This window comes from Cervus elaphus, chromosome 30 (assembly GCF_910594005.1).
Source record: "Cervus elaphus chromosome 30, mCerEla1.1, whole genome shotgun sequence".
NCBI lineage: Eukaryota > Metazoa > Chordata > Mammalia > Artiodactyla > Cervidae > Cervus > Cervus elaphus.
The window spans coordinates 15,600,119-15,622,001 of NC_057844.1; the positions used below are offsets into that span (position 1 = coordinate 15,600,119).

The 21,883-nt window shown below is 37.8% G+C and overlaps 1 protein-coding gene across 3 annotated transcripts in view; it reads right to left on the reverse strand.

Annotated features, from left to right (window-relative positions):
• The window catches only part of TSC22D1 (TSC22 domain family member 1), a 122,535-nt gene that overhangs the window by 19,684 nt on the left and 80,968 nt on the right, over positions 1-21,883 (reverse strand). The window contains exon 1 of one of the 3 annotated variants that reach the window (XM_043892202.1): positions 16,818-16,902. The exons of the other annotated variants lie outside the window; for them this stretch is intronic. The gene's annotated coding sequence lies outside the window, so the exon portion shown is untranslated. Of the gene's footprint in view, positions 1-16,817; positions 16,903-21,883 lie in introns of those variants that run through there. 3 annotated transcript variants of the gene reach the window in all.

The window sequence follows — 21,883 nt, forward strand, 5'->3', positions numbered from 1 at the left end:
CACATTTTGCTTAGGCTTATGTGTTCAAGCAATATTAGCTGAACACAGGAAACTGCATCCAGCTAGATCAGGCTGCCTGGAAAAACAAACACACACACATCTCAAGCATATTATCAGCCACTCATAGTTTGATATCCTACAAGATTGTTTGCTATTCTTTTGCAAATCTTAACTTTTCTAACTTTTCTATATTAAAGAAAAAAAAAGCACTCATTCAAATCCCAAACATGTCTAACAACCCTAGTTTAAAAATACCAAGCAGTAGGTTGGGATTAACTGATACACACCACTATATACAAAGTAGATAAACAACAAGGACCTACTGCATAGCACAGGCAACTATATTCAATATCCTATAATAACCTATAATGGAAAAGAATCTGAAAAAGACTCTAGTGTATATATACGTGTATGTGTGTATATATATATATATATGTATGTATAAATGAACCAGTTTGCCATACACCTGAAACTAACACAACTTTGTAAATCAGCTATACTGCAATTTTTAAAAAATATCAAGCAGTGCATGAAAAAGGGAAAATTTTTAACTAATGAGGAAGAAGCTAAGAATAGGATGTTTTGAAAGACATGAGAGAGTACGTGATATCTCCAGAGCAACAAGCATAAGAGAATCCACATTGTGGACCACCAAAGAACACCTGAACATAAAAGAAACATCTATAGCTACAGCAACTTCAAGTGATGTGAAGCCAGTAAGAACAAGCTCTTAATTAACAGAAGAAATGGAAATCTTCCTGATTTCCAAACAAAACAAAAAAACCAAGAACAACCTTTTTCACAATCAAAGAGAAAGCACTATCTCTACACAAAGATCTTAAATGGAAATCACTAGATGCTGCAGAAGTTGCTTCTTTTATTAACAGTGCCACTAATGACTAGTAGTCTCAAAAATCTCTATAATTTTAAAGTTTCCAGCTGTCATTCTCTGTGAAGCAGAGAAAAGTGCTAAAGAATTTCCAGCAATGATATACAAGTTAACGGAAAAAGGAGTTTATATATATGAATATGTGTGTATATAATCAAATTTCCAATTCTGATGAAATAGGTATTTATTGTAAGTGCATACATTTGACCTAAGTCTAAGAACTATGGCTACTGACACTGTTTTATATTATTGGATGGACTTAGAAAACTAAGTTTCCAATGATATTCAAGTCTGTTTATATCAAAATAGAAGAATTCTAGGATCCAATTCCAATTCTCAAATGAATTAGTGAAGACTGATTATTCCCAAGTCACCAGATTCTATCAAATATGAGCCTCCTTATGTTTCTAAGGTTCTGATATCAATGAAAATTCTCCTCATTCTCTTAATAGCATACACAATTCTATTCTTTTTAATTGACATTTTTTTATTGAAGGATAATTGCTTTACTGAATTTTGCTGTTTTCTGTCAAGCCTTAACATGAATCAGCCAGGGGGATGCATATATCCCCTCCCTTTTGAACCTCCCTCCCATCTCCCTCCCCATCCCACCCCTCTAGGTTGATGCAGAGCCCCTGCTTGAGTTTCCTGAGCCAGACAGCAAATTCCCATTGGCTATCTAGTTTACATATGGTAATGTAAGTTTCCATGTTACTCTTTCCACACATCTCACCCTCTCCTCTTATGGCCTAAGAGAGAGATGCCAAAATGATGCTGACTTAGCCTTTTTAATTCCAATTAAAGTTATCACCTTCAAAAAACCCTTAAAAGCAACTATGATGTTATTTTAGTCCTTTGACTTCAGATATGTTATTGTAAAATTTCAGATCTATTTATTCCTTGATCGGTAATGTCTTTTTAATGTTGCTTTAAAGATTTTATACTTTGGAATTTGTTGTTGTTGAGTTGCTAAGTTGGCCGATTCTTTGCGACCTCATGGACTGTAGCACACCAGGCTCCTCTGTCTTCTACTGTCTCTTGGAGTTTGCTTAAGTTCATATCCATTGAATCAGTGATGCCATCTAACTCTGCTTTGGAATTCAGTTTAGTTCAGTTCAGACACTCAGTCGTGTACAACTCTTTAAGACCCCATGGACTGCTGCTAAGCTTCCCTGTTCATCACCAACTCCTGGAGCTTGCTCAAAATCATGTCTATTGAGTCAGTGATGCCATCCAACCATCTCATCCTCTGTCGTCCCCTTCTCTTCTTGCCTTCAATCTTTCCCAGCATCAGGGTCTTTTCCAATGAGTCAATTCTTCACATCAGGTGGCCAAAGGATTGGAGTTTCAGCTTCAGCATCAGTCCATCCAATGAATATTCAGGACTGATTTCCTTTAGGACGGACTGGTTGGATCTCCTTGCTGTCCAAGGAACTCTCAAGGGTATTCTTCAACACCACAGTTCAAAAGCATCAATTCTTCGGTGCTCAGCTTTCTTTACAGTCCAACTCCCACATCCATACATGATCACTGGAAAAACCATAGCTTTGACTAGACAGACCTTTGTCGGCAAAGCAATGTCTCTGCTTTTTAATATGCTGTCTTGGTTGGTCATAGCTTTTCTTCCAAGGAGCAAGCGTCTTTTAATTTCATGGCTGCAGTTACCATCTGCAGTGATTTTGGAGCCCAAGAAAATTCAAATTTTCAAAAATCATTTCTTTCTATATACAATGGGGAGATAACACAAGGAAAGAACCTAGCATTTCTCACATCAGATCAATCAAGCAATTAAAGTCATGACCTCTTGCTCTCAACTACTTGGTTCAGATATAACTAGAGTTAATCGAAAGGTCAGGAAATTTCTCCACTTATTTTTTAAAACAGAAAGTTGCCTGAGAAAAGCCTAATTAATAAATAGTATTGTTATAGATTATACCCAAAAGAAATTTTTTCAACTATGAGAATCCCTAACACATAAAAATTATCCCAAGAACCAATTCATAATAGTCATCTAAAAAAGACCACTAAGTTGTTAAAAGGACAGCTAAAGTTTTGCTTTAATCTCTGTGATATGATGAAGCACTTCCCAGGTGACTCAGTGGTAAAGAATCTGCCTACCAATGCAGGAGATACACAAGATTAGGGTTTGATCCCTGGGTCGGGAAGATCCCCTGGAGGTGGGAACGGCAACCCACTCCAGTATTCTTGCCTGGAAAATCCCATGGACAGAGGAGCCTGGCAGGTTACAGTCCATGGGGTCGCAAAGAGTCGGATGTGACTGAGCATGCACATATGATGAATTAGTTCAGAGAATGATTCCCAATACTTTTGTTTAATATCTTTAGAGAATTGTCTCTTTTTTCCCTCACCTATTTACTTGATGTCCCAAACTATGTTCCAGTCCTAATAGCCTCCTTCATGGAGCCCAGAAATAAACCCACACATATATAGTCAGTTAATCTACAATAAAGGATGTAAGAATATACAATGGGGATAAGACAGCAGCCTCTTCAGTAAGTGGTGTTGGGAAAACTGGACGACTACATGTGACCATCTTCTCATACTCCATACAAAAATAATTCCAAAATGGATTAAAGACTTATATATATATATATAAGATCTGAAGCCATAAAACTCCTGGAAGAAAATATCAGTAGTACAATCTTTGAAATCAGTCTTAGCAATATTATTTTGGAACTATCTCCTCAGGTGAGGGCAACAAAAGCAAAACTAAACAAATGGAGCTACATCAAACTAAAAACCTTCTGCATAGCGAAGAACCTATCAGCAAAACAAAAAGGCAACTTGAGATGACATGTGCAAATGACACATCCGATAAGGGGTTAATATCCAAACCATATCAAGAGCTCATCCCATTCAGTATCAAAAAACAACTCAACTGAAAGATGGGCAGAGGGCCTGAACAGGCATTTCCAAAGCAAGCATACAGCTGGACAACAGGCACATGGAAAGATGCTCAACATCACTAATCACCGGAGAAATGCAAATCAAAACCACAAGGGGATATCACCTCACACCTGTCAAAATGCTTTCATCAAAGGACAAGAAATAACAACTGGCAAAGATCTGGAGAAAAAGAAAGCCTTGTGCACTGTTGTTGGGAATGTAAATGGGTACAGTCACTATGGAAAATATTATGAAGGTTCCTCAAAAAATTAAAAATAGAACTACCGAACAATCCAGAGTACCGTCTGGGTATTTATCTGAAGAAAGTGAGAATACTAACTCAAAAAGAAATATGTACCTGTGTTCACAGCAACATCATCTACAATAGCCAAGATACGGAAGCAATCTTAGTGCCCACTGACAGATGAACAGATAAAGAAAATGTGGCACACACACGGCGGGGGTGGGGGGCGGTATTACTCAGCCATAAGAAAGAAAAAAAATCTTGCCATCTGCAACAACATGGATAGATCTGGAGGTTATTAAGCTTAGTGCAGTAAGACAGAGAAGTACTGTATGTTTTTACTTATACATAGAATCTAAAAACCAAAACAAATGAACAAATATAACAAAATTAATTCACATATACAGAAAACAAACTAGTGGCTGTGGGCGGCTGGAGGATGGTGAAGGGATGGGGATAGAAAAAACAGGAGAAGGGGTTTAAAAGGTACCAAATACCAGTTTAAAAATAAATAAGTCACAGGAATGTAATGTATAGAACAAGGAATATAGTCAACAATATTATAACTTTGTATGGTGTGTAACCTGTAAAAATGCCAAATTACTATGTGTATACTAAAAACTAATATTTTAAGTCAACTATATTTCAATTAGAAAAAGATGGCAAATGTGTCAGGAAATATTTAAATACTGTTTACTTATCTGTGAAAAGTAAAGCTTCTATTAAAATACATAATGTATAAAAATTAAGTTAATGTACATAACTATAAATAAGATTTTAGATGTATGTTATACACATTGAATGCTTAAGAAATTTGAAAAATAATTCAAATTATGTCACTCTTCAATAAAAAAGATCCACTTAATAATTTTAGTCCATATCCCTGCTAATCTTAATTCTGAAAAAACAAAAACAAAATTCTGAAAAAACAAAAAACAAAATTGATTCTATAATTCTCAAGCGTTGATCAAAGGGTTCAATTTTACTTGACAAAGTAAATTTGTCAAGTAAATTGACATTTACTTGACATCATCATCTATGTATAAACATAAGGAAGAAAGTATAAATAACTATAAAAATTATGTATGATTTCCTAAAATTATGATATTTCAGTTTAAAAGTCCATGGAAATTTCTTTGGAGCTTCCCTGTAGCTCACTGGTAAAGAATCTGTCTGCCAATGCAGGAGACATGGGTTGGATTCCTGGGTCAGGAAGATCCCCTGGAGAAGGAAATGGCAACCCACTCCAGCATTCTCGTCTGGGAAATTCCATGGACAAAGGAGCCTGGTAGGCTACAGTCCATGGGGTCACAAAACACCCGGACACGTCATAGCAATTCAACAATAACAGTAACCTAACATCTATAAATCACATTCAACTATTTGACATACTCACAGACTTCTCACGTACCTGTATTAATCTTCATTCTACCCAGAATTACAGAAACAGTATCTTTGGCTAAGGTGCAGTACTCTTGACTCTGAACTAGAAGTTCAGCTGGGTGACCAGCCCAAGGGTTTAACACTATGCACTTGAACTCAGAGATGGGTCAGTGGGAATTCAGATTAACTATTGAATTTCATATGGAAGTTGATATAGAGAGACTACTTCTTTCTTTGAAGATGGCCTTTTGAAAGAAATGTCTAAATCCTTAAATGTGTGGTATTTCATTCAAGGATTTCATTTAAAAAATTATATTTGCAAATTTACATTCATTTGCTCTCAAGATTATAATAAAAGAGAACAAGTTTCAAAGATTCCTTACCTGAAGTCCAATCACAGTAATTGTCAAAGAGCAATGCCAGGAAAGTAGATCAATTCATGAAAGAAAAATGAAAAGAAAAATCAGTGATTTTCTGTACTGTTGACTGTATCCATAATTATTTTTAAATGTATGTACATGGCTTACATTTTCATATGTTCAGGTATATAGTGGCAAATTTTAAATGCCTAACTATGTACATAGAAAGTACTCAATGTCTGCTGAATTGAATTTTAGAGAAAATTATGTATAACTATTAGATTTTATAATCTCGTGTTTAGAAACAAAAGAAACTAAGGAGTTATAGATACCACAAATAATAGAAACTAAACAACATGAAAGTACTAAGTTAAGTGAACAAAGATACAGACTGTGCCTATTTTACAATGACAACTATCAACACGAATGCATATATGTGGCACCCAGCCTTCAAGACGGCCTCCAGTGATCATCCCATCTCGAACTCACACCCTTGTTCAGCCCCCTTCCACAGTGAAGAGTGCTGACCTGGGAAAAATACTACAAACAAAGGTGTGTGATCTCTAAGACTCTGATCACTCTCTCTGGGAAAAGCCAGCTGTCATGTCATGAAGACCCTCACGTAGCCCTGTGCAGAAAAGGTCCACATGGCAAGGAACTAAGAGACATAGGCTAACATCCAACATTGACCAGAGTGCGCCATCTTGACAGTGGATCCTCTAGCCCAGTGTTAAACCTTCAGATGACTGTAGCCTTGACTGATATCTTGACCATGACCTCCTGAGAGACCCAGAGCCAGAACCATCCAGTTAAGCTATTCCTGACCCTCAGAAACTGAGCAGATAATAAATATTTATTATTGGCTTAAGCCACTAAATTTTAGGGTAATTTGTTACAGCAACAGAAAACTGATAGAATGTATATTTCAAAAGGTCATGTAATGACAACAACAACAATAGGAGTCCTAGAGTATGCCTGCAGTAGAAGAGGGTCAAGGATGATGTCTTCCTCAGCTTCCTAAACTTTCCGTAAGGCTGTCACTTTCATTGTTCCATCTTTTCAAAGTATATAGGCAATGCTCCCATCTCTGACTGCTCCCACCACTTTCATTAGAGAAGTTCAAGTTCATCCATTCAGCAAATGTCGCCCAGGATGGGAAGTCCAAACAGCCAGCACAGTCAGTCAATTACAACCTTTAGCAAGAAAATGAAGAGCTCCAGGGACTTCCCAGGTGGCCCAGTGGTAAAGAACCCACCTGCTAACGCAGAAGACGTGGGTTTGATCCCTGGAAGAGCTCCTGGAGGAGGAAACAGCAACCCACTCCGGTAGTCCTGCCTGAAGAACCCCACAGACGGAGGAGCCTGGCGGGCTGGAGTCCACAGTGTGGCAGAGTCAGACACGACCACGCAACTGAGCAGGCACACAAAGAGCCCCAGGCCCTGCTGCTGCATTTAACAAAACTTCAAAGCAAGTGCTTCCCCAGGAGAGCCACCCCCCACCTCTGTGCAGCTTTCAGCTTCTGCCAAGGAAGCTGCCTCTTGCACCCCACCCCACCGCAGCCTGCCTAGCTTAGAGCTCCATCTCCTTCTGTGTTATCTTAGCACCCGCTGCCTCTGCGCTAATTAAAATGTTGCTGGCATTTCACCCTACTTGTGTGTGTGTGCTTTTAATATCTACCAAGAGAAGTTTCAGCTCTTGAGCTGGCACCAAATTTTTGTTTTCTCGGTACTCTAGTTACAAAAGTTGCCTATGTGTTGAGTGATCGGCTTGACTCGGTTTTCTTCAGAAGCTGCCTTATTTTTGGCACGCAATTTTGCAAAGTGGGGTCTTTAGAAACATCCACGTCATAGCATAGAAGAAATGCCTGCACTGTTAAGGACAGTTCTTACAGCTCTAAAGGACTTGGATCTAATATGGGAATAGCAAGTGTGAAGGCCTGAAGCACAGAGAAAGGAAAACAAGGACAGCCCACCAGGAAAAACACAGGCTTCGCTTCAGGAAGCTTTCTCTTTACCATCTCAAATTCTCTGCCAGACAGGAGAGCTGTTTTCACTTCACATGGCTGAGGCATTTCTTTATCTAACACAACTGTGCCAGGCATGGTGGGGTGGGGTCTGCCTGTGATGAGACAGACTAATTCAGTGCTTCTCAACCTTGGCTGAAGCTTAGACTCAAGTGGGAGGCTTTTCACAAATACAGAGCCTCAGGTCCATCCTGATTTAATTGGCCCTGTATGAATCCTGAGCATTGGTAGGTTTTAAAAGTTCCTTGCAAACTCATGGACTGTGGCCTACCAGGTTCCTCCGTCCATGGGATTCTCTAGGCAAGGATATTGGAGTGGGTTTCCATTTCCTTCTCCAGGAGATCGTCCCGACCCAGGGATTGAACCCTGGTCTCCCGCATTGTAGGCAGACGCTTTACCGTCTGAGCTACCAGGGAAGTCCTAAAAGTTCCCCAGGTAATATCAAATGAGGCATGGGCTAAGAACCACTAGATCAGAGTAAGACACCAGCAACAATCAGAAGATTGCAGAAAAGGTATTAGGAGTTTTTTTTTTTACCAAAAACAAACCTGATATTATTTGATATAACTCAAAAAACTCTGCAGTTGTTAAGTGGGTTTCCCTGGTGGCTCAGACAGTAAAGAGTCCACCTGCAATGCAGGAGACCCGGGTTTGATCCCTGAGTTGGGAAGATCCTCTGGAGAAGGGAATGGCAAGCTGCTCCAGTATTCTCAGTCAGTAAGATTCTATACTCATTTTCTCCAACAAAGTGTACCAGGACTTCCCTGGTGGTCCAGTGGTTAAGACTCTCTGCTTCTACTGCAGAGAGCGCAGGTTCAATCCCTGGTTGGGGAACTAGGATCCTGCATGCTACACGGTACAGCCAAAAAAAAGGGGGGGGGGGGGTACAAAGGAATTTCTGAGGGCACAGATAGGGCTGGAAACAAGCAGAGCTGGGGAGTGAGGGCTGAGACCAGGGAGCCCTAATCCTTGTTTCCGGGTGAGGCAGCAGGGAGGGCTGGCAACTACGGCTAGGATCCTCAATTCCATTGAGAGACCAAGGGGTGAGGAATAGTGGTGGGGGTGCTTGGAGGAATTTCCAGAGGGATTTAGATAAGCTATTCAACAGGAGTTCCTGATGGAGCACATGGACCCTGTCTCACATTCCATTTAAAAACTTGGCCATCTTTGGAGTGTCAAAAGAAAAAGAAGTAAAATGGATAGAGACATTTAAATACAGTCCTATTACATGGAGGTAGAAAAGCAGGTGGCAACAAGTTTTCAAACTTGGAGATTAGAGCTGCAGGAAGTTCTAAAAACACAGATTCTTGAGCCCAAAGTCAAAGGTATGAATTAGAATTTTCAGAAGTCAGAAATGATAAATTAAAAACAGCCACGGCTGTTTTTCAGCATTTACAATGTCCCAGGAAATCTAAGCATTTTGTATGTATCATTGGATTTAGTACCTGTAACAACCCTCAATAGTTAACTGGGACATAGAGAAGTTAAGTAACTTGCCCATGAAAAGTGAAACTGAAAGTTGCTCAGTCGTGTGTGACTCTTTATGACCCCATGGACTATAGAGTCCATGGAATTCTCCAGGCCAGAATGCAGGAGTGGGTAGCCTTTCCCTTCTCCAGGGGATCTTCCCATCCCAGGGATCGAACCCAGGTCTCCCGCACTGCAGGTGGATTCTTTACCAGCTGAGCCACAAGGGAAGCCCAAGAATACTAGAATGGGTAGCTGTTTCCTTCTCCAGGAGATTTTCCCAACCCAGGGATCGAACTCAGGTCCCCCACACTGCAGGCTAATTCTGTACCAGCTGAGCCACCAGGAAAGTCAAAGAATACTGGAGTAGGTAGCCTGTCCCTTCTCCAGGGGATCTTCCTGACCTAGGAATTGAACTGGGGTCTCCTGCCCTGCAGGTGGATTCTTTACCAGCTGAGCCACCAGGGAAGCCTAACTTGCCCATGGTCAAGGGTGGATCCAGGCTTCACACCTGTAGGGATGCATAGAGCCTATACTTATAACCACGACATTCTGCATCCTTTAAAACATCCTCTCCCTCTCCAATGAACCAGTGGTTTTGAGGTTGCTGGATTTTTGAGAACTGCTGTACTATAATCTTTTAGTGTCACTTTTAGCGTATCATTCTGTGAAATCAGGCTCAACATCAACTGTCTTCCATTATTGGACTTTAAATCAAGTAGCATTATCTTCTTTATGACGAAGAATTTGCAATACATTAATGTACAGAAATAGTTCTCCTGCAGAAAGATGGGCTTGTGCCTAAGACTTCTGTCTGACAAAAACAGAAATTTTATACAACATAAGCAATTTGCTGTCTTGTCCATTCCTCCCTGCTAACGTCTCTGCCTTTAATTCTTTTTCTATTTCTATTACCAACACCCTAATCCAGACCCATATCATAAGATTTCTGGATTATTGCCATATTATCCCCACTGGTCAATCTGGCTCTAATCGCCATCCACCTGGATCCAGGCAAATCCATCCTGTACACTGCCTCCAGGCTAATATTCTTAATTTTAACTTTCTTGCCTGTCACTCATTCAATTACAGGTTCTTTAATGATTACACACTGCTTATAGGATAAAATCCCAACCTTTAGCTTGGCGGTCAAAGTCTGTAGGTCACTGCTCTAACTCATCACTTTTTTTTAAAACACAACATTATAAAGCAATTATCTTCCAATTAATAAATAAAAAATAAAATGTTCTCTATATAATAGACTTGAAAAAAATTTTTAAAAATTCAACTGCAATGCATTTTTAGTCCAAAATTCCCTCACTAAAACAAAAATTAAATCTATCTTAAAACTACATTTAAAAGGAGGATACTACTTAAGCTGTGGGCTGATATTTTTAATGAGACTGTACCTTGGAGTTAAATGTTCAGACTTGGTGCCACTTCACACATGCTGCCTTTGCTCACACTTCTTCAATTTTTGGCAGAATGTGTAGCAGGATGTTCCTAACACAGCTAACCTCTTGCATCTTTCTGGTAATCTCAAAATTAGAGTTAATTCCACTCCAGCCTGTACAGTTACACAAAAACTGCCCTTGGGTAACAGGGAGGGTTCTGGCTATTTCTTAGAGCATGAATCTTTTATATAATCCACAAAACCAGTTTGCAAATCTTGAAGATCACTTTTACTTAAAAACATATAATACCTTACCAGGAGGAAAGCATGTACAAGCTTAAACTACAAGCTAGGGAAGTTTATCCATATATTTAGTCATGAAACTCCTACTTTCTCCTCTACTACAGGTTAAAAACAGTCGTGTCATTAAGGAGAACTGAGAAGAAAGGATCGAGGGTCTATGCGCTGATAACTATTTCAGGTAGAGCTAACTTAATGGTCATTTCCAGGGGCTTCTCTGCAGCCCTTTCAAAGTTTTCTCATTAACTCAGAAGGCAGGTCAAGAAACATTCCAGAAAGCCAGAGAAATAAATGGGTGCTGAAGGAAGCTACATCCTCTTCTTCAATGAGCTTCATCACCAGAGCTCAACAGTACTTTCTCCACGCTCATGGGAGGTTAAATAGATTTGTTCAGAAATTTGGTCCCATGAATTCTACCCATATCTTTTCAAAGATTACAAAAAATATGCAAATAATTAGTGAAGGAAACAAATACAAAAGAAAACCTATTTTTATTAGGCCAAACCTCTGCTGTAATAGATTCGTGGGAACAACTGGAAGTATGTGGGAGGAGAGAGAAAGGTTCTGGCAAAAAATGCAGCCTCCAAGATACTGAAGATTTTATTACCCAACACTTGTACCACCAGTAAAGGCACAAACGGCCTTGAAACAGCTCTAGGACCACAGCAGAAGAACAGTCACCATGGAAATACATCCATCTCTAAGTATATAATTAGAGATGTCTTTTATAATCAGTATTATTTCTTTTATACAAATTATGTACAACTCAGAATTTAAAAATATTATCACAGGAAATACTTCTGAAAGTTGCTCCACAAGCAGCTATATTAGTTTCTAATGTCCCTCATAACTACAGAATCCTAGTCCTCAAGGTCTGGGGTTGCTTTACCAAAGCGGTCTTTGATGAAGACTTTTTAAGGCTCATAGTTTATTTTCTTTCCTCCACTCCGCTCTCCCCCCACTCCTGGGGAAAAGGCAACAGCTGTCTTCATTTCTGTTTAATTTTGCAGAAAGCAATTATGTTCTACTACACCAGAGTCTGGCACTCGACATGACTGACTTCACTTCATTTGGAAAAAATGTAGATATGCAGAAAAGCAAGCTAACGCAAACAGCCCAAGTTTTTACAGCACTGCGTTCTAGCATTTCTGCCGGGCCAAGTCCTCATTCCTCACACACCACCTTTATCTCGCACTTCATCTTAATCGCAATCCAGTAACTGGTATTCAAATGGCTTATTGATAAAGGCTAAATTATATTTTTCTGCTTAAGAATTCAGGAAAACAGGGAATGTACTTTAAAGCTTTTCCATTGGAAAAGTTAAAATTTAAAAGTTCTGGTATATAAAATGCTTAACAGTTAACCACATGGAAAACACTAATCTCAGATAACCAAGAATTTGCAGGCCATCAGAGCAAAAAGAATCTACGAAAACACAATCCTGCCACCTTGTGGTACCTATTCAATAGACCTTCACCACTTCATACTTTAAAACAAACTGTGACTTAAAAATGTGCTTATTTATAAAAATATTCATCAGGATACTGTAAGACTTATTTTAAAACCTTAAATACTGATATTAATGTTCATAAAATTTATGAAAATGTATTAAATTGTCAACATCTGATTTAACGAAGTTGTTTCTAAGGTCAAAACTAGATTGTTCTCTTCAAATACAAGATGTAGAAATTCAACTGTGAGCACCTGGAGCTCCCAACAAATTCATCACATCAATTAGGGATCACACTTTCCTTTCTGGTAATCAAATAACCATCCTGTTAAATACATGGAACCACAAATTTTTATTGCCCACTAGATAGCATTGTTTGATCAACTTTAAACAATGAAGTAGGCATAAATGAAGTATGGTAAATTGCCATAGTACCTTAACTACATACATTTTCTAATTCTTAAATTATTCAAACTCCCTAATGAGTCTAAATTATGAAGTTTCTTAACATCATGTTGACATACAAAGACTAGTTTTAAAATAGTGGATAAAAATATAGAACCCCTGACATTTTCAGAGCACCATCTGTATTAATTCCCTTTAAGAAAATTATTCAGTGAAGATTAAGTCACTTCTGAACTATAAAGGATTGGAAGTTTATTCTGTGAAAATATGACCATCAATTACAATCAGGTTGCACTAAATTAAATAAATTTATTTAAATAAATTTAAATAAAAATTTAAATTATTTTTAATAATTTAAAAAATATTATTAAAGTAACAGCTCAACTGTAATTTAGTTTATTGTAATAAGTTAACATTTATTGAGAGTTTCCTATAAATCTGTGCTATGTACTTCACCTTACCTCTCTCATATAATAATCATGTTAACTTTGTGAAGGAGGTAACCATTCTTATCCCCCTAAGATACTAAGAAGGTCATTGAGGCTTAGAGATCAAATAATCTGTCCCAAGTGACAGAGCCTGTCTACTTCCCGTTTCCAAGCCCCATATCCAATAGAATAGATATTTACATAGTTAAAGTAGAATATCTGCTTTAAATGTTCTGAAAAGATAATGAGTATCTTTTTGGTTTTTGTTTTTCTGTTAATGATGACCTTAAATAGTATTTATGTTTCCTTTTAACTATTAAAACTTTCAGGAGAGAAGGCAAACAGACTGTTACCTTTTTCAGTTCTGCAGCATCATTTGAATTTACTTCTTTAACAACAAACTGGTCATCTCTTTTATCCTCACAGCCCCAGAACTGTGCCTTCTCTTTTTTTCATATAAACCAGCAGTTTCTATTTTGCATGCTGGTATCAAATTTAAAGCCACTGGTATTATCTGATTTCCCTCTCCATCCAACAAATACCTGAGACCCTGCTGTGTATGCCAGGTACTGAGGAGGAGACATGAAAATGCAGTCTTTACCATCAAAAAATTACCGTTTAGTGGGAGAGGCAAGGAGACAGTGTTAATGATAAATATTTCAAGACCAGTGTGTAGAGAGAATAATGGAATTTAGGAAGAATGGCAGCTATTTTAGCTTTGAGGTATCTACTTTTGTCCACTCCTCCCATCCTCAAAGTCATTCTCCAGATAAGCTTCACATTTAATTGCACAGCTTTGCTAATTGTTTCTTTTTATAACAGAAAGTTTTGTAGTATGTTAATAGAAAAAAGCACAAAACAACAAGTTGTATCAGGGATAACGATTATGCAGATAAATGTTTTCACAATCTTTTTATCTTTTCTGTTAAAGTTAAAATGTCCAAACAACCCATTGAATGGCTACAGGATACCAGTATTATATATAAATTCCATAAGCAAATTTAAAAAAAATAGAAGATTAAAGAAAATTAAAGAAAGGTTTTTTTGAATTTGCTTCAAATTCCTTTTAACCAAGCGCCACTTTTTAAAGTTCTATCACAGTCCTTTTTTTCATTCTGTTTCCTCTGTTAGTTTTCTGGATAAAATAAATAACTTTTCTTAATTTTCTCCCTAAATTTTCCTAAAATTGGACATAAATTCCTCTAGAAATGCTTCTTCACTGACACCAGGTCAACTATCAGATTTTAAATCGCCAATGAAGTATGATATCAGTCAAATACATATACATATATAAGTGTATATATCATACCATACACTATAATTATGTATTTTTAATGTTTATATATAGAATTATGTTTTTGTTACAATCACATACAAATAACATGTGAGATAATTTTTTATCTTTCAAAAAAACAATTTTATGTTTCATCAAATGCACTGTAGATGAATTTGAAGATGACTTTTCCCTTCTAATTTCTTATATCATCCAGATTTTTTATTAAAGAAATTTCTAATTAAATCATGAATAAGTCTATTACTTTATAAGAAAAATTATTTATGCTAACTCATTCAACAAATATTTATTAGGCATACTTTATTTGTACTACGTACATATAAAATGTACAAACTCAGCAGCTGAAAGACTAGAACTGAGTCTGACTGGTAACATCTCTTGACTTCAATTTCTTTACTTGTAAAATAAGGATAAGAGTATTTGTTTTACCTCCCTTATAAGTTATTCTAAGGATCCAAAAGAGACAATACATGCAGAAACATTTATAAAGTATTAAGTTATTTTTAAAGCCAAATCAGAGAAGCAAGTGATATGACAAAACAAGTGGGCAAATAAGATCACTTAATGTTATAATTGAGATGAAATTCATCCTATATATCTAAAATATTTTCAATTAACCATTAACTTCAGTGAACTATTCATCTGTAAATCATTAGTGTCATTTGGTTTAACAAAAGTATGCTTTTTTAAAAAATCATCATAAGCCAGTTCTAAAAAAAAATTACATCATAACAACTCTTGGCCATTTGTTTAATCAATAACTAAAATCTAAGTTATTTCAGTGATTTAAAAAAAACCAGCTTTCCATTTGTATATATTGTTATGAAAACAAATATTTGACCATTAGCAGTCAGATCATGACTCTATTATAAAGTTTACACATACCTCAGGAATCCATAAATCAAACAGAAATTAGAATTTCAAAAACTGGATTCATACGTTTTTCACTAAAAATAACTAGAAAAAATTGCCATCATATGTAAGTTAATTTAGGCAAAAAGATTATTTCTCCTTTAAGATTCAAGGATTTTCATTTATGCTATGCAGAAAATTTCCCTTTGCAATTTCAGCTCTGATGTATAACTTTTCTTCAAACTTAGTACTGATGAAATCTACAGATTTAATTTTAAAAGATTTAAAAGTTTCTTTGTCCATTATGTTTTTGATTCACCTCTCTTTAAATAAAATTAACCATAATCTGTGTCTTTCTTTGGTAAAGTAGTGAAAGTGAAAGTGTTAGTCGCTCAGTTGTGTCGGACTCTTGCGATCCCATGGACTTGCCCACCAGGCTCCTCTGTCTATGGAATTCTTAAGACAAGAATACTGGGGAGGGTAGCCATTCCCTTCTCCCAGAGATCTTCCCAACCCAGGGACCGAACCCAACTCTCCTGCATTGCAGACAGATTCTTTACCATCTGAATCACCTAAGCCAATTACAAAATTCCTGTAACTATTTTCTCCAATTTGAAGCTAGTGAACAACTTTTTTTTTGAAACTTACTTTTAAAATTAGAATTCTCAATTTTAGAAGTTAATACCAACTACTCTGAAGTACTTTAAATTTATGTAGGAACTATACAATTGGATGAGGATTTTTGCCAGCATTCAAATCAGTTTAGGTTACAGAAACAGTAGAGACACACATATATATATACATATACTCATAAAATATACATAATATACAACATATATTTAAATTAAGCTAGAATTCACCAGCTCTAAGAAGCATTCACAACAATTCTGAGCAACTCAAAAGAACCATGCAACTGACTTACATATAAATCTAAAGATCTTTAATTTCAAAACATACTATAAAGTACAGCTAACATTATTTTTAAGTAGCTAAATGAAGGGATATTGACATTTTCTGATAGAAAAGCTCAATATAAAGTCCTAAATCATCTACAATTTTAAGTCAATTCATTAACGCTCTACCTGGGGAATCAAACAAATTAAAAAGGTGTTATGCAACTAAGCTTTTAAAGATCTTAATCTAAAAAATGGACATTACAGAATTCATCTCAGTTAACAAGAGAAGGAAAAAATTATTTCCTTGATAATCTCCAAATAATCTTCCAAGTGGTTTTAAATATATATATATATATATCTTTTAAAATGTTCCAACCAGGACATAAAAATGGCTGAACTGAACCTTATTTCACCCTCCAAATCGGGTATTTAGAAGTCAACTCTCTTTCAAGGTAATAAAGAATAGGGCCACTGGGGGCGGGGGGGCAATTCTTTACACAGTTATTTGACGGCAGCTGAGTACTCACAGCAGGTCTACCACCAGACTACAGAAAAAGTTTCCTGGTACACACACCACGGGGTATCCTAGGGCCTCTCCTTCCACTCAGGCCCAACTGACGCTGCTGGTGGGCCCAGCTCTTCAGGAAGTGTCCCGAGTTCCACCCCTCCCTCCAGGCAGTTTCTATTTAAAGGGACAGTGACCCAATTTCTTCAGGATGACCCGGCTTCCCAGAGAACAGTAACACTATGCTCTGCTTCGAGGATTTGAAAGGGCATAGGAGATTTTCTTTAGGTTTTCTTAGAGTGTAACAAGTCAATGCCATATGGCTCCTGCGGGTCTTCTAGATCCAAAAATCAGGAGTATCTAGTGCGGGGGCTTTCCAACTTTCGAAACATGTTGGGGGGTGGGGGCAGCAATGAAGACTCAAGAATAGAAGGAAGATTTGAGGAAGAAAAAAGATGAAGGGAGGGATGAAGATAGGAGAGAAGAAGTTGGGGAGGGAGGGAGGAAGAGAAAAAGGTGGGAAGGAAGGGAGAGAGAGAAGGATCAGAGGAGGGAAGAAGAAGAAGGTGAGGGAAGAGAGGAACATTCAAGAGGCTTCGCAAAGCAAAGCTGGAACAAGCAAACGCGGAGGGCTCGGGGAGAGAGGCAGAAACTTCCTGCCCAGCAGCTGCTCAGTTCCCAAGAGGGCCCCCGGTACTTCTACAACTTACCTCAAGGATAGTCTACTCTAGTCTTACAAATTCACCATTCTTCTGGAGTAGACGTGGGGACGGGGTGGGAAATACAACCCTACATTTGTTTTTCTCCTACACAACGCTACTTTGGAAGGTAGAAAAGGACTGAGAAAATCAAAATGAAAGGATGTGATCATCAGCAAAAGCTGGATGGTATCAATTATAGAACACAAAATAACCAGTAAATGTCCAAGTTGGAGCTTTCGAAAAATAGATTAAACTTTAGAAAATTCAACATTTGTAATAAAAAATACAAAGCAAAGGGATCAACATCACAGATTTTCTATTAAATTATGAGATTAAAATGAATATAGTATATCTCAAAACTCGTAGGATGTAACCAAAGTAACAGTCTTGAACATTAGAATAAATACTAAAGTAATAATGAGGCTTTACCACAGAGGAGAAAACTTGGCAAAATCAACCCAAAGAAAGTAAATGAAAGGAGCTAACAAAGGTAATAGCAAAAGCAATTAAAACAGAAAACATATATGAGAAGATCAACACGGCCAAAAATTGGCCCTGTGGAAAAGATTAAAATGTCAAACCCCCAGTATGATCAAGGAAAAAAGAGAAGGCAGAAATAAGCAATATCAAGAAAGAAAAAGGAGGACAGTCATCATTTAAAAATACAGAATAGGCAAATTGCTAGACAAACATTATTTACTGGAACACACTGAAGAGATAGGAAATCTGAACAGCCCAATATTGCCACTAAATAAAATTAAATCAACAGTGAAAAACCTTTTTATAAATAAAACTCCCAGGCTAGACATCTTCACCATCAAGTCCTAGATATCATTCAGTGACCCAGCCCTGGGCGGTTCCTGCAACCGCCAAGAAAGGATCAGCAACAAAAACCACCAAAAGAGGCACTCCCCCATGAACAGAACAGAACCTCAGTGGGTGGCCCAAAAAGATGGAGAAAATTAAAATTAGTGCCATGTGGTTGACACTAGATAAGCCACAGGAGTCCATGTGAGAAACTCTGTTGGAGAAGGGGGCATCAGTGGATGAAGGCATAGATTATACAATCATCACCAACTATGATTCTAACAAGACATGTTAAAATTCTAAGGGATATGGAGTCGCTAAAAAAAGTTGAAATGTCACTGCTGACAGAATACATAAATTAGGTATCCTTCAAGATCTAATTAACTTTCTACTTCAGCAGTTACATAAACTATAAACAAACTACAGAACAACTGGTGCAGTTTATTTCTAGGAATACAAGTACAGAAAAAAAAATACACTCAAAATATTATAGAACAGAATGGTTAGTTCTAAATCTGTCCAAAACACGCATTATTTGTCACTTGAAATAAATTTTGAATAAATGATGAAATGATCCTCCTTTTTTTGGTTACCAAGTAATAAACGGTACATTGACAAAAACAGGGAGAAAGTGAAGTGAAAGTTGCTCCCAAGTCATGTCTCTTTGCAACCCCATGAACTACACAGCCCATGGAATTCTCCAGGCCAGAATACTAGAGTGGGTAGCCTTTCCCTTCTCCAGCGGGTCTTCCCAACCCAGGGATCGAACCCAGGTCTTCTGCATTGCAGGCAGATTCTTTACCAGCTGAGCCACCAGGGACGCCCCCCAAAACAGGGATGATGTGCTCTATTTTTAAAAATGAAAGTGATGAAAATTATTCATTAGCCACATGATCTGACCCCTGAAATAATCAAGAATAAACTATCTTAAAATAATCTTTCATATTGAAAGCACAGCTTATTGAATCAAATTTTACGACTATTTTCAATATTTAGTAATTACGATTTACCTTAAAAATCATTCCTTTTTACATTTTCTTAAACATAAAGATTTTATTAAGAAAAGACTATCGCAGTTATTGATTAAATTTTTAAGACTGTTATAATACTTATAATACTTAGATCTACCTAGACAGAATATATTTAACAGTAAAATACCACAACTGTAAAAAAATAAGAATTCATTACATTTAAGAACACACCTTTTTATAATGGCTCCCCTTCATCTCAAGCACATCATGTCTGTGTGAAATGCATGCCTTGCCCTGTTCACCCTGTTCCTAGTTAATGATACTGATCAATCTCTGGACTTCACCTCAAGTTCCTTCCTGAAGTGAGTCTTTTCCTAACACTTAGACCAGGTGAGGTCTCCCTGTGAAATGCTCTCATAGACCTGAATCAGTTCAGTTCAATTGCTCAGTCGTGTCCGACTCTTTGCAACCCCATGAACCGCAGCACGCCAGGCCTCCCTGTCCATCACCAACACCAGCTTGCTCAAACTCACGTCCATTGAGTCGGTGATGCCATCCAGCTACCTCATCCTCTGTCGTCCCCTTCTCCTCCTGCCCTCAGTCCTTCCCAGCAATACACATGAATACTGCTGCTTTATAGAATTTAGCCACCTGTATAACTGAAGATGGGACAGCATGGCACACCTGTGTGCTCTACTCACAGAGGACACGGAACACAGGTGCTTTTCTCACTGTTGGACCTCCAGCATTTAGCACTGGCAGGAGTCAGATGTGTGTGAAGCAGAGGGAAGAGGGAACTATGGAGAACATAGCAAGCATCATTCCTATTTTTAAATAAAGTCCTTATATAAAAAGTAAAAGAATTTCAACAGGTTTTTTCTGTAAGCTGGAACCGAACTTAAGATTGGAATTACTTTAAGTTGCTTAAATAGTTAAATCACTACATTCCCTCAGAGATGCCAGAAATTTCCAGAAGTCTTAAGTTTGAGGAAATTTTAAAATTTGCATTTTAAATTTACATGAAAAATTACATTTCACATGTCTGGCACAGGAAAAATTATGTAAAAAATAATGTATGTACAAGCTGGATTTAGATAAGGCAGAGGAACCAGAGGTCAAATTACCAACATCTGCTGGATCATACAGAAAGTTACAGAATTCCAGAAAAACATCTACTTCTGCTTTATAGACTATGCGAAAGCCTTAGACTGTGTGGATCACAACAAACAGTGGAAAATTCATGAGATGGGAATACCAGACCACCTTACCTGCCTCCTGATAAATCCGTATGCAGATCAAGAAACAACAATTAGAACTGGACATGGAACAACAGACTGGTTCCAAATTGGGAAAGGAGTTTATTAAGGCTGTATACTGTCACCTTGCTTATTTAACTTATATGCAGAGTACATGATGCGAAATGCCAGGCTGGATAAATCACAAGCTGGAATCAAGACTGCTGGGAGAAATATACAAAACTCAGATATGCAGATAATACCACCAATATGGCAGAAAGCAAAGAGGAACTAAAGAGCCTCTTGATGAAAGTGAAAGGAGAGAGTGAAAAAGCTGGCCTGAAACTCAACATTCAAAAAACGAAGATCATGACATCTGGCGAAAAGAAGGGGAAAAAGTGGAAACAGTGGCAGATTTTCTTTTCTTGGGCTCCAAAATCACTGTGGACAGTGACTGCAGCCATGAAATTAAAAGACACCTGCTACTTGGAAGAAAAGCTATGACAAACCTAGTGTATTAAAAAGCAGAAACATTTTTGCCTACAAAGATCTGTAGAGTCAAAGCTGTATTTCCAGTAGTCATATATCGGTGTAAGAACAGCTGGACCATAAAGAAAGCAGAGCACCAAAGAATTGATGCTTTCTAATTGTGGTGCTGGAGAAGACTTGAGAGTCCCTTGGACTGCAAGGAGATCCAACCAGTCAATTCTAAAGGAAATCAATCCTGAATATTCATTGGAAGGGCTGATGCTGAAGCTCCAATACTTTGGCCCCTAATGCGAAAAGCTGACTCACTGGAAAAGACTCTGATACTGGGGAAGATTGAGGGCAGGAGGAGAAGGGGACAACAGAGGATGAGGTGGTTAGATGGCATCATCGATTCAATGGACATGAGTTTGAGCAAACTCCGGGAGATAGGAAAGGACAAGGAAGCCTGGTGTGCTGCAGTCCAGGGAGTCACAAAGAGTTAAGACACAACTTAGCGACTGAAAAACAACAACAAAAGAAAATAATAAAAATAACATATAGACCATAACATTAGCACTACCGAGGAACTAGTGCCCACACACTGTCCTCAGCACTTTATACGTGCAGTATCTCATGTAATCCCCTTAAGGACTCTGTGCTGTGCTAAGTCGCTTCAGTCGGGTCTGACTCTCTGTGACCCCGTGGACTGTAGCCCACCAGGCTGCTCTGTCCATGGGATTCTCCAGGAAAGAGCACTGGAGTGGGTTGCCTTTTCCTTCTCCAGGGGGTCTTCCCGACCCAAGGATCAAATCTGCGTCTCTTATGTCTCCTGCAATGGCAGGCGGGTTCTTTACCGTCAGCGCCACCTGGGAAGCCCGTAAGAACTTTACCATTTTATAGGCAGGA